Below are 13,440 nucleotides of genomic sequence, written 5' to 3'. Positions count from 1 at the left end.
GAGGATATGAGAAATAACAAATGGTGAGTGCTACAAGGCCAAACCTAACTGGGTATGTAAAATATGAGACAAACCCACAAAGAAATTTACTTTTACATAGCTATTTCAAACACAGATAAAGTTAGAAATTTAGATTATAAGAATGAAAAAGATTATAGAAGACTTGGCTTGAGCTTGGAAAACACTCAGATAGACTCTTATAAATGCCAATTATAAGCCCCAAAAAGCATCCTTCTCTTCCTCCATTTGTGTCCCCAAATCCAAAATCTTCATGATCCAACACCGCAAGTAGAGCAACCAACAAGGAAAAACTCATAAAAATCCGAAAATTCAATCAACTAAGCAAAGAATGTGAGAAAGAAATTAATTTTTCCCTTAATAGAGGTCTGTAATCTAACATGAGGGAGAGAGGCCTAGTGATTTCCATAGTCTCTCTCTCACCGACTCCTCTGCTCGTTTCACTCTACCTCATCACCTTTGTTTTGGAAAAAAAAAAATTCTCAGCAAAATGCACCATTTAAAGTTTTTCCTTTTTCTCACCCAAATACACCGTTTTGGCACAACACTTGAATAATCCAAAATTACTGTAGATAAGCGCATTGGCTCTTTTTATATAGTTGTAGAAGTGGATATATTTTCCTTCCTGCTACCATGGAAAGAAGTACATAAAGAAGCTACACCAAGAGCGTTACACTCAACTTTGATACGAAGAAATAATTAAGAAATCCATATAGGCATAAAAAGAGAAAGACAGTAATAACTAAGAGTTATGCTCAACCAAATGATAATACTCAAATAAATAGTCTTGATTTGAAGTTCCACTTCTCCTCCATATATATACATATAATCTTAAAAACATAACCACCCTCATAGTTAATTCAATTCCTAACAAGTTTACAAGTTCTTAAAAATCTTCTATCTAAATCTATATAATATCTAAAAATTGAAATTTAACATCTATTGTTACTACACTCCTATTGAGCCACATGAGCGTAGCATTTCGGTTCACTTTGTTGGAGATTCTAGCCTTTTGCCCTTAATTTTAAAAAAAATTAGCAATATGCTCCTATTTTGAAACTATATAGGGATATGCCCCTGTTTCGATACTCGATTACCTTAAAATCGAGTTTCAATGAAATACTCGATTCGTAGAAAATCGAGTTATGCCCAATAAAACTAAAAAAAAAAAAAAAATGCATTGAACTCAATTTTAGGAAAGTCGAGTTCCAAAACGTCACTATAGAGCTTAAAAACGCTACTATAGGGCTCCTTGAATCTGGTATGGGGACTTATAAAAAAAATTTGCCGAAAAACGCCACTATAGGGCTTTAAAACGTCACTATAGGGCTTAAAAACGCCACTATAGGGCACCCTAAATATGGAGCAATTACACTAATAAAAAAATTTGTAGAAAAACGCCGCTATAGGGTTTTAAAACGTCACTATAGGGCTCCTTGAATATGGGCCAATCACACTTATAAATTTTTTTTTGCATGGAACTCGATTTCCTGAAACTCGAGTTCGATGCAAATTTTTATTTATTATTTATTATTTTTTTTAAGTTTGATCGGGCATAACTCGATTTTCTACAAATCGAGTTTTTAATTGAATTCGATTTTAGGGTAATTGAGTATCGAAACAGGGGCACGCCCCTATATAGTTTGCAAACAGGGGTATATTGCCAATTTTTTTAAAAATTAAGGGTAAAATGCCAAAATCTCCTCACTTTGTTCCCATTCGGTTTACTTGGTCCACTTTGGTCCAGTTTGGTCACATTCGGTTCATTTCAATCCCATTAGGTCCATTCCATCCATTTTAGTCCACTTTGGTCAATTCGGTCCATTTTTATCTCTCTTAGAGTAGAAGAGAGCGCCTCTATACGTTATAAAGTCCTAGATGTTAGATCAAGTTTGTAAAGCTAAAATTTCATACTATAAAAGTCCTTAACAAAAAGATGCTATAAAGTAATCTACAAATTTTTTTCCTTTCATTTTCAATTTAATTTTTTTTACCATAAGTTGAAGACTTGGCTTTTTTTTATTTTTGATAGATGTTATGTCATACCTTAAGGCAACAATTTTTTTTTTGCCTATGACCTTGTTATCTAAATGTTAGTCTATCTCTCTCAAAAGGCTAAATCTTTTGTTTTGTTCAATTATTTGGGTGATTATTTTTTTAGATAAATTTTAGCTTTGAGATTTTTTTTTTCTACTAATAGAGTAGAGTCACACTCAAAAGCTGTTGGTCGGTAAGTGATTTTATTTTATTTTATTTTTGTTAATATTGTTGATAGTAATCTGTTTAGATGTTGAACTATGCGGTTTTGATGAGGTCTTTTTTGTGTGGATCCTTTTGGATGAAGAAATTTATGGTTTTGGTGGGAAAAGTATTCAGAGTAGTTGTTTTTAAAGTATTCTATAGTGGCACTTAATCAGACAAAAATAATAATTAGTTAAACAAAAATAATCGGAAGTGACATATTTTGGTTTTTGCAATTGGATTTTAATTAATTATTAAAAAAAAAATTATAATGTTGCATATAGAAGATTTTGTTTTTTTATATAGGTATGTAAACACAAATATAATTTGTATTGATTGAATAGTGAATACAATTCTTTGTTTTTGATCCTTTTAATAAGGTAGAATCTTCTGATTCTATCTTCTTTGTAATCTTGACTCTAACACGGAATCTTCTTCACTTTGGTTGGAAGATGGATCAAACAATATTCACAATAAATTTCTAGCTTTGAGCTTGTTAGAGATTTTTTGTTCTTCAAGTTCTTTGAATGTTCTTCAAGTTTTTTGAAGATTCTTTGAATTTGAAGGATTTTGGGTTGAAGTTCCTCGGGGCTTTAAAGGTTTGATTCATTGAACTTAAATGATTGAGAGCTTTTTGAAGTTTATGAAGGCTTTTGATCTTGATTCCAATAGAACTTAAAATCTTGGAAGAAGGATTCAAATTAATTTCTTTGAATGTTCATTGGGCGTTCTTGGCAGAATTTCTCCAGAGTTTTGACATCTTGAAAAGTTGGTGGAGAATGAGAATGGGTGTCCTCTATACATAGTGGTTTTAGAGGAGAAGTCTCATTTTGAATTGATCTCAAAGATAAGTAGTAGACTCTGATTGATTTAAAAGAATCTCACCAAAACTTGTTGCTTATAGATAATTATTTCTATTTATTTGTTTTGATATAGTTTCTATTTTGATAAAGATAATAATCAACAAAGAGTCTCACCATAATTTGTTACTTGTAGATAATTATCTTTATCTTATTTATTTATTTTAATAAAGATAATTATCCATCAATTATGATAGAAAATTTATCTTTATTTTATGGATCAAATGACATATGACAAATTTTAATTTGCTAATGTGATATCATCTTAGATGACACATGTCATGATTTGATTTAATTAATTTAATGATGCATAAATTTGGAATTTGTCACTAATTTTTGATGTGGCGTATTATAATTAGCTTAATTAATGTTTTGCCTCCTACAAGGTACATTCTGATTTGGTAGATATTTTCAAATTTATCAAGATAAAGCAATGTATTCAATAAGAAATGTCATGATCATACTTTTGTATTCTCCGTAAGAGATAGTACTATAATAGTTAAAAACTTAACTCACAAGACACGTACAAATTACAAGACATAATGAATACAAAGCTTATTTTCAAAGATAGTAAAAAAAAAACACAACTCACAGGACAAATACAGCTTATTATTTGATAATTCGATAAATTATCAAAAACCACTTTCCAAGTAACTTTTAATTTTCCAATGGTTGGCTCTCGTATGCTCACTTGAAAATTAAATAGCCTATTATTACATCATAACAGATACTGATTTATCAAATGATACCAAGTCAAATTATGCATATACTTGAGCATGCAAGCGTGGAGTGAGATGGACTTCAAGTGGGGTGGCTTTCTGGTTGGTAAGCCTGACTTTCTCTGTCATGTCCACAGGTTTATTCAAAGGGCTTGCAATTTCAAAATTATGCAACAAGGTAGCAAGTGTGAGTTGTGTAACTTGTAGGGAAAATGAAATACCAGGGCACATTCTTCTACCACTACCAAATGGTAACAATTCAAAATTATTGCCCCTAATGTCAACATGCTTGTGGGTTGTAAGAAATCTTTCTAGCTGAAATTCACTAGGATTTTCCCACACGTTTGGGACTTGTTGAAGTTTTGGAAGATTAACAAGGAGTCTTGTGCTTGCTGGAACGTGGTAGCCTACTAAAGTACAGTCTTCCATAGACTCGTGTGGCACTAAAAATGGATTAGGAGTGTTAGTGTATAGCTTAGACTAGTTTAGCCCATTGGGCTTAACCTAGTATACTGTACTTGTAGTTTACTCCTTTTACTTGTATTGCACACATACCTAGTTTATATAAGGCTCTCTATTGTACATTATTATACACACATCAATATACAGACTATTCAGTTTTTCTCACACTTTATATTGTTAACATGGTATTAGAGCCATTCCTTTGACTTTCTGGTTCCTGTGGACATCTCCGGCATTCTTCCGTTGCCCTCAACTTCATCCAGTAGTCACTGTTAGAAGCGAGTCACCGCCGTCACGCCCACAGTCCCAGCAACTTTCGGATCTCATTGTTCCGCTCATCCAACTATCAAAGCAAAGGCATTGAGTGACAGAACAGACAATCCCGAGCAAAACCCAACCAAGAACGGCCAGAAAACACCTCACACGCGCCGTCTGAAGATTCTGCCTCACGATCATGCACTCCACGCACTGCCACGCGCCGTCAGTATCTCTCACGCGCCGCACGCGCTAGGACACACGGCCTTCACGCGCCTCCACGCGCTCACACGCGCCCATGCGCCTACTCCATTTCACGAACTGCCACGTCAGCCCTAGGGTGACGTTATAATTCCACGTCAGCACACATCATCTGTTGACCGTTGACTTGACTAGACCGTTGACTGTTGACTTTGACCGTTGACTGTTGACTTTGACCAAGTCAAAAATTTTCAACAGGACCTGTCTTGCTCAGTTTTTCGCGTAGATTCTGATTTTGGACTCCGTTTCTGCATTTGAGGTCTCTAAAATTTAATTTTTTGTCATTTTCTTCATTATGGCTCAATAAAGTGAACGAGATATCATACGTCCTATCACCAACATGTTGGATGGTCCTACTAGCTATCATGCATGGTCTTAGAATATGACTGTCTTTCTCAAGGGTTGTAAACTGTGGAGATATGTGACTGGTTCAATTCCTAAGCCAGTACCAAACCCTAAGTCCAAAGCCACAGCTGCTGAAGAGTTTTCCAAGACTGCTGTTACAACAGATGATTATGAAGAACGTCTAGAGGAATGAGAGAGTATTTAGAGTAAGATCTTGTCTTGGTTTATCAATACCTCTATTCCCTCCATTCATAATATTCTTCCTCGTCTTGAAACTGCTGAGGCTGCTTGGAAATTTTTGGCTGATTGCTATAATTGCACTAATGATTTAAGCTTGGAGTTTCACATTGAATCAAAGCTTTATCAAATGCGCCAAGAGACAGGTCAGTTTATTTCTGATTTTTATTCTCAGACTTCTACTATGTGGGAACAACTCTCTACTGTAGATCCTCTATTGGTGTGTTCTAAGGATATTGAGCTCTTTGTCAAATATCGGGATCGCCGTAAATTTATGCACTTCATGATGGGTTTACATGAGGATTTTGAGCCTACTAGGGCTTCTCTGCTTAGCCGGTCTTCTACTCCTTCTCTTGATGCTTCAGTAAAGGAGCTCATTTCTGAGGAGAATCGTTGGCCTACTTATCACATGACATCATCTGATCATGTATTGGCTACACCCTCACCACAGCTTCCTATTGTTGCATTCACTGCTCCTCCACGAATAAACTCCAAGCGTCCCACCTCTCAGTCTTCCAAAGGTACTCACTACAAGTTTTGCCATGCCAAAGGCCATGACATCTTTGTTTGTCGCAAACTACAGAAATTTGTGCAAGAGCAGAATAAAGCTTCTCTTCCTCAGGCAGCTGCTGTATGTCCTTTAGATCCATCGGTTCCTATAGGTCCATCTTTGGCTTCCTCACTTACTACGGCTGATATTAAGACAGTTATTTAACAGGTTTTATCCCGCACTTCCACTGCCCTTTCTGTCACCTCAGGTAAACAATCTTGGTTTTTTGATACTGCATGTTGTAACCATATGACTCCTGATGAATCCCAATTTTCTGATAAGGCACCTTTAGAACATTCAATCACCATTTACATTGCTGATGGAACTCCTATGCCTGTTAGTCATAAAGGAACAATCTCTTCTCCTTGTTTATCCCTTAGTGACACTTTTCATATTCCAAAGTTATCCCTCAATTTGCTTTCTGTTGGTCAACTTTGCAAATTAGTCGTAGATCTTCTATTTACTAATCATGGTGTGGATGTGCAGGATCCCCGGACGGATCAAGTGCTTGGGATAGGCCGTAAGGTTGGTCGCATGTTTGAGGTTCATGATTTGAAGATTCCTTCACAAGTTGTTTTTGCAGCTGCTACCACTGCCACCTCCTCACCTGATCTATGGAATGCTCGTCTTGGTCATCCATCCCTATCTCGTCTTCAGTTGTTAGCTTCTCAAGGTCATTTAGGTTCAGTTCAGTTTCAAAAATTTGATTGTACTTCTTGTCATTTTGGCAAACAAACAAAATTGCCCTTTAATAAAAGTGACTCCTTTTCTTCTGCCCCTTTTGATCTTATACATTCTGATATTTGGGGTCCTGCACCTGTTCCCACTGAGGGGGGGATCTAAATATTTTGTCATATTTGTGGATGATTTTTCTCGATATACTTGGATTTATCTGCTTCACCATGGGTCTGAACTTATGTCTATTTATCAAACTTTTTATAAAATGATTGAAACACAGTTCAATCGCACCGTTAAAGTCTTTCGATCAAATAATGCTAAAAAATATAATGATAAATCTTTCCTATCCTTTTAGACAGTCATGGTACTCTTCCTCAGCGGTCTTGTCCTTACACCTTTCAACAAAATGGTCGTGCAGAACGAAAACATCGTCACATTCTTGATGTTGTCTACACACAACAAATCACCATTTGAGCTTCTCTATGGTCAAATTCCTGACTACTCCTCTCTTCGGGTTTTTGGTTGTGCTTGCTTTGTCTCTCTTCCTCCTCATGAATGAACAAAGCTCTAACCTCGTACTTGTCTTTGTTGTTTTCTTGGTTATGGTGTGTCTCAAAAGGGGTTTCGTTGCTATGATCCCATTTCTCATCGCCTTCGTGTCTCCCGTCATTTGAGTTTTGGAAACATCGTCCTTTCACGAGTCTTCAGCAGTTTCCTGCATCTTCTTCCTCAGAGTCTCCCATTTTTACTGATCTTTTCCTCCCTTTCTATCCTGAACTTGTGGAGGATTCTTCAACATCGGCTGCCTCTCCAGACGACTCATCTCTGGTTCTGTTTCTGGCATATGACCCGCTTGTCTTGGATCCTGTGGCACCACCCTCTCCTGAGTCTCCTGTTGGTCCTGAACTTCGTCGTTCCACTCGAGTAAGAATTCCTCCACCTTATCTCACTAATTATCATTGCTCTTTTGCTCTTGCCACCCTCTATGAACCTCACACCTATCGTGAGGCCCATACTGACCCTCTTTGGCAGTAAGCTATGAACGAAGAACTAGATGCTCTTCATAAGAATCACACTTGGGATATGGTTGATTTGCCTCCTGGTCAGTCTGTAGTAGGTTGTAGGTGGGTTTACAAGATCAAGACCAAGGTTGATGGATCTGTTGAACGATACAAGGCTCGCCTAGTTGCCAAGGGCTTTACTCAGGAGTATGGTATTGACTATGAGGAAACATTTGCTCCTGTTGCTCGCCTTACATCTGTTAGATGTCTCATTCCTGTGGCTGCTGTTCTCCATTGGCCTCTTTATCAAATGGATGTGAAGAATGCTTTCCTCAATGGAGACCTCCGTGAAGAAGTGTACATGCAACCACCCCTTAGCTATCCATACTCAGGCAGTTAAGTTTGCCGCCTTCGCCGTACTCTTTATGGCCTCAAGCAGGCTCCTTGAGTTTGGTTTGAAAAGTTTAGCTCAGTTGTTACTCAGCAGGGTTTCACTTCGAGTCCTCATGACACTGATCTCTTTGTTCGAAGATCCTCTACTGGTATCACTCTTATTCTTCTTTATGTTGGTGATATGATTATTACTGGAGATGATTCTGTAGGTATCTGCTCTCTTCAGCACTTTCTTAGTTAGCATTTTGAGATGAAAGATCTGGGCATTCTCAGCTATTTTCTTGGGCTTGAGGTTACCTTATCCTCTGATGGATACTATCTTTCCCAGGCCAAATATGCTTCTGATCTTCTCTCCAAAGCCGGTGTCACTGATAACAAGACTATTTCCACTCCTTTAGAATTCAATGCAAAGCTCACACTCTTGGACGATGAACCTATATCCGATACTACTCGCTATCGTCAGTTGGTTGGCAGTTTGATCTATCTCACTGTTACTCGTCCGGATATTGCACATGCTGTGGGTATGGTTAGTAAGTTCATGGATGCACCTCGTTCTGTCCACTATGCTACTGTTCTTTGGATTCTCCGATATGTCAAAGGCACACTTTATCATGGTCTGCATTACTCCTCTCGATCTTCTCTTGAGTTTCATACTTATTCAGATGCTGACTGGGCAGGTGATCCGACTGATCGATGCTCTATCACAGGTTTCTGTTTCCTGTTAGGTACTTCTCTTGTCTCATGGTGCAGCAAGAAGCAGGATGTGGTTTCCCATTCCAGTACTGAGGCTTAGTATCGTGCCCTTGCCGACACCACTTGTGAGCTTGTTTGGCTTTGCTGGCTCTTGGCTGACATGGATGCTCCACAACCCACTGCCATTCCTCTTTATTGTGACAATCGTAGTGCTATCTACATTGCTCATAATGATGTCTTCCACGAATGCACCAAGCATATATATTGAGATCGACTGCCACATCACTCACCAGCATCTCAAGAAAGGAAATCTCAAGTTGTTCTCCATCTCCTCTGTTGACCAGCCTGCTGATATCTTTACGAAGACTCACCCGCCTGGTCGTCTTCGAGATCTTATATCCAAACTCCAGTTGGCTTCCTCCTTGCCACCTCGAGTTTGAGGGGGGATGTTAGTGTATAGCTTAGACTAGTTTAGCCCATTGGACTTAGCCCAGTATACTGTACTTGTAGTTTACTCCTTTTATTTGTACTGCACACATACCTAGCCTATATAAGGCTCTCTATTGTACATTATTATACACACATTAATATATAGACTATTCAGTCTTTCTCACACTTTATATTGTTAACAAGGAGGATGTAAACACATTGTTTCTTTGAGGATAGCCTGAAGATAGACCAAATTTTTTAGGTCAGATGCCTTCACTTGCCTTTCTCTACCAATCTGGATGTCTAATTCTTCTTGGGCTTTCATTAAGGCTTCACAATTGTTGAGAACTAAAGCAAGAGCCTATGTCAATGTTATTGTTGATGTGTTTGAACCTGCTACAATAAGGGTCTACAAATGTGACATAACAGAAAATGGAGGATTAGATGGTCAGCTAAGGTTTTAAGCTTTCTAACCTTGGACCAATTATCAAATTTAGTAGTTGCAAGATTTAGATTACATTAAAAATCCTAAATATGTAGGCGTCAAGGGCTTTTATACTATGGACGTAGGCCATTAGGCTGAACCATGTAAACTTTCATGTGTACTCTCTCTTTTATGCTTCTATTCATCATTCACTCATCACTTACAATCACGCAACAGTTTTTACAGTAACAATAACAAATAGTAATGATGGCAATATTCAATATATGTAGCATTGTAGCAAATGAGATTTTGGTAGTGTATATATGTAGCTGAATTAATAGGATTATGAAAAACTTACCATGCTTGTAGCCTTGACTATTGTATCTAGATCATAACCAAAAGTCTCATCATTGTCAGTGACAATGGATAGCAATACATCCATAAAATCTTGGTGTTCCTTCATCCCACCACAAAATTTCTTCTGCTTATGTTCTTCTAGCCATCCTCTAGCCATATGATCCAATTCTTTTGCTGTCTTCTTCATAGCTTTCTCATACCCTCCTATGTCCAACCACTTTAGATAAGGAAGTGCATCTAATACCACAAATGTTCCACTCAAATTGAAAAACTCTCTCAATGCCATTCGACATTGATCATTCCCTTCATTCTCATCCTTGGTCGTAGCCCCACCAAATCGCTTCCCTACAACCATCCTACATATTACGTTTAAGACTGTGTACCCAAACCATCTCTCCATCTCCAATAACACCTTCTTGTTCTTGCCTAATAGCTTATTTATCTCTTTTATAGAATCATTTACCTCGACATCCAGAATGTGTTTGAGTGTCTCAAGGCGATGGTTTGAGAGGACCTCTAGCGTGGCCATTTTTCTCACTTGGCGCCAGAAGGGACCGTAAGGGCTTAACCCAATCATGGCATAGTTATAGCCCAAGACTTCTAGAGCTACACCTTTTGGGCGGTTTGCAAAGACTTTGTCATTGGTGGTAAAACACTCTTTAGCTATCTCCCAACTACTTACTACTAGGGTTCTATGCACCCCCAACCAGATTGTGAAGATTGGTCCATACTTATTAGCCATGTCACCCAAGGTTATATGGGGCGGTTGTGACCCTCATAACAGGTGGAGGTGACCAATCAAAGGCCACGCTTTTCCAGCATCAGGTGGAACTCTCTTTTTACTAGTAGTACTTTGAATTCTTTTTGATATCCTTAATAGAAAGAATATAAACATGAAAATGGTGAATACGTTGGCCATAGAAGTAGTGAAGAATGGGTAGGAGAATAGCATGTGTTAGGTTCTAAAGACTTAGGAGCTAATGTATTTAGAACTCTAATGTGTAATGTTGGCAAACCATGATCAAAACAATTGTTAGTCGTGTTTAGACTTGCTCAAAGTGTGTGCATTGTATGTAAAGTTGGAATTGAGTGGCTGCAGAAGTATTAGTGACTTTCGGCTTGGCTCGATTGATCGAAGAACAGGCTTAATTGATCAAATCTCGGGCAGAATGTTTTTTTTTGCAGATTTTTCCAACTCAGCCCTAGCCTATTGAAACGTGTAGGGTTTTATGTTTTGCCCTAAGTATAAAAAGCAAACCCTAGCCACGTTTTAGAGGTTGCTCTAGTTGCTATGTGTGTGAATTTCTTGTGAGATCTAGAGGTGGTTGCCTTCACACATGCTTAGGATTATCAAGATGGAGATTTGATTGAGAGCTTGATGATCATTCAGTTGCTGCACTAAGAAGCTTAAAGAAACACAAGCGGGTGTCCTTGTACTTGCTGGAGAATCCAAGAAAGAAGGAGTCCGTGGTCTCAGAGCTTGCACGTGGTCGTGTCAGTAAGTTTCTATTGGTGGGTAGCAATAGGATGTTAGTGGTCTAAGTCCTATTGTAAAATTTCGATTCTTTCATAGTGGATTTAAGTTTACCTTGAGGATAGTTAGGCTAAATCCTCCCCAGGTTTTTACCGGTGTGGTTTCCTGGGTCATCATATCATTGTGTTATTTTTATTTCCGCTGCTATGCATGATATGATTGTTTGATTGTGATAACTTAGATCTGGAATTTAGACTAAGTAATAACTTGGCTAATTAACTAGGTTAATCCAATTGTGTTTTAAGGGGTCTAAAAACTAACAAGTGGTATCAAAGTAGGTAGCTCTTTTGTTTTAGATCTTTTGATCTAAGAGCTGATCCTTGACCCCTGTTGTCATAGATAATTTGAAGTGTCCTTTTGATCATGTTTCTGCTCATGCTTCTGTTGATTTTATTAATGCCTGTGAAACTCTTCATAAGGAATTATTGAAATCTATGAAAATTGTTAAGAAATTCAAGGAAGAGTTAAAATTGGCTAATCTTGAAAAAGAGGAATTGGTTGTTAGATTAGATGAATCTAATAAAAAGAATGAATTTTTGAGAAATCAAATTTCCTCTCAAGATGAGAAGATGAAAAGCTTGGAACAAGAGTTAGTTGAATCTAAAGCTAAAATTGAAAATTTAACTAGTACCAAGCCTGCTGATAACAGTTGTGTTTTTGTTTCTCTTAAGCCTAAAACTGAGAAAGTTTATATCTCTCCTTTTAAGAGGAATAATAAAGAAAAGACTTATTTTACTAGGTTAGACAAATGTAAAAGTTCTGATGTAGACGCTGAAGTTTTTAAACCTATGTCTAAACCTTCTGTTAGAGAGCATAATAAATTTGTTTTTGTGCCTACCTGTCACCTTTGTGGTGTTGTTGGTCATATTAGACCAAATTGTTCTTTGTTGAGGCAAAAACCAAAATTTGAGACTAGATTTGTTGTTAGGAATACTGATGTTCCTAAATTTGTTCCCGTTTGTCACTTTTGTGGTGTCTCCGGTCACATTCGTCCTAATTGTCATAAACTGAAATTTAAGCATTCTATGTTTCAGTCTAGGATTTGTGATGATATTTCTCCTGCCATAAGTCCATATAAATTGTTTCATATTCTTTTGAAAAATTTGAGCTTGTTGGCTTATGAAAGGAATTTGCAGGATTTTAGTCTTTCTCAGAAGATTGGTGTAATCCCTCAAATACACTTTGCTTTGCATGGATTTTTACGTACAAAGCCGAAGACTCGTGCTATATAGGTGAGAAAAGATTTTTTAAGGTGAGTGTTGCTGGCTTGTCCCTAATTTAATTCTTTCAATTAATTGTGGACATGTTTTCTTTTAGTTTTTGGTTCTTTTATTTTTTCTTAGGTTGTTTTGTTTATTCAAAAAATCCAAAAACATTGAAAAATTTCAAAAAGACAAAAATATTTTATTTTGTGTTTTGTTTTATTTTTCTTGAGGATTACATGAGTTATAATATCTCTCTCTTGATTTAGAATATGCTTGACATTGTGGAGAAACTTGAATAGTATGTGTTATATAAGTGCTAAGCTATTTTTGATTTTATGTATGTACTAGTTTGTACATGTACTCATGGGTTAATTAAGAAATTGATATTTCTTTTTTGTGTACCCTCTATAGCTTAGTTAAGCACTGTCATGCATTGCATTTGTATTATTCATTTAGCATAATGTGTGCTTTTTGTTTTTGGTCATAATTTTTTTTTAAAAACCAAAAAGATTTTTGTGTTTTGTATTTCACATCTAGGATTTATAATCAAGGATTGGCCGTATTATCTTTACATAACATGTTTATGTACCTTGTTTAGCTTGGATGAGCTTCTTTTATTGCACTTAACTAGTTTGAGCTTTGTAGTGCATGTTATCTGGGAAAGATGTTTATGGTTTTGATCATTTTGTCTTGATCTTGAAGTCATATGTTTTTGACTGTCGGACTTGAACCTTTTGAGAAAGGCATAAATAACCATCTCACCACTGTTCACTAGCCA

At 36.9% G+C, this 13,440-nt stretch overlaps 1 pseudogene; it reads right to left on the bottom strand.

The window, feature by feature from the left end:
• Positions 1-3,877: 3,877 nt before the first annotated feature.
• On the bottom strand, positions 3,878-10,842 carry LOC115994371 (annotated as a pseudogene).
• Between the last annotated feature and the right edge of the window lie 2,598 nt (positions 10,843-13,440).

Source organism: Quercus lobata, chromosome 6, assembly GCF_001633185.2.
Source record: "Quercus lobata isolate SW786 chromosome 6, ValleyOak3.0 Primary Assembly, whole genome shotgun sequence".
NCBI classification, from domain to species: domain Eukaryota; kingdom Viridiplantae; phylum Streptophyta; class Magnoliopsida; order Fagales; family Fagaceae; genus Quercus; species Quercus lobata.
The sequence above is the reverse complement of the archived record's forward strand: the minus strand, read 5'-3'. Positions and strand labels throughout refer to the sequence as shown.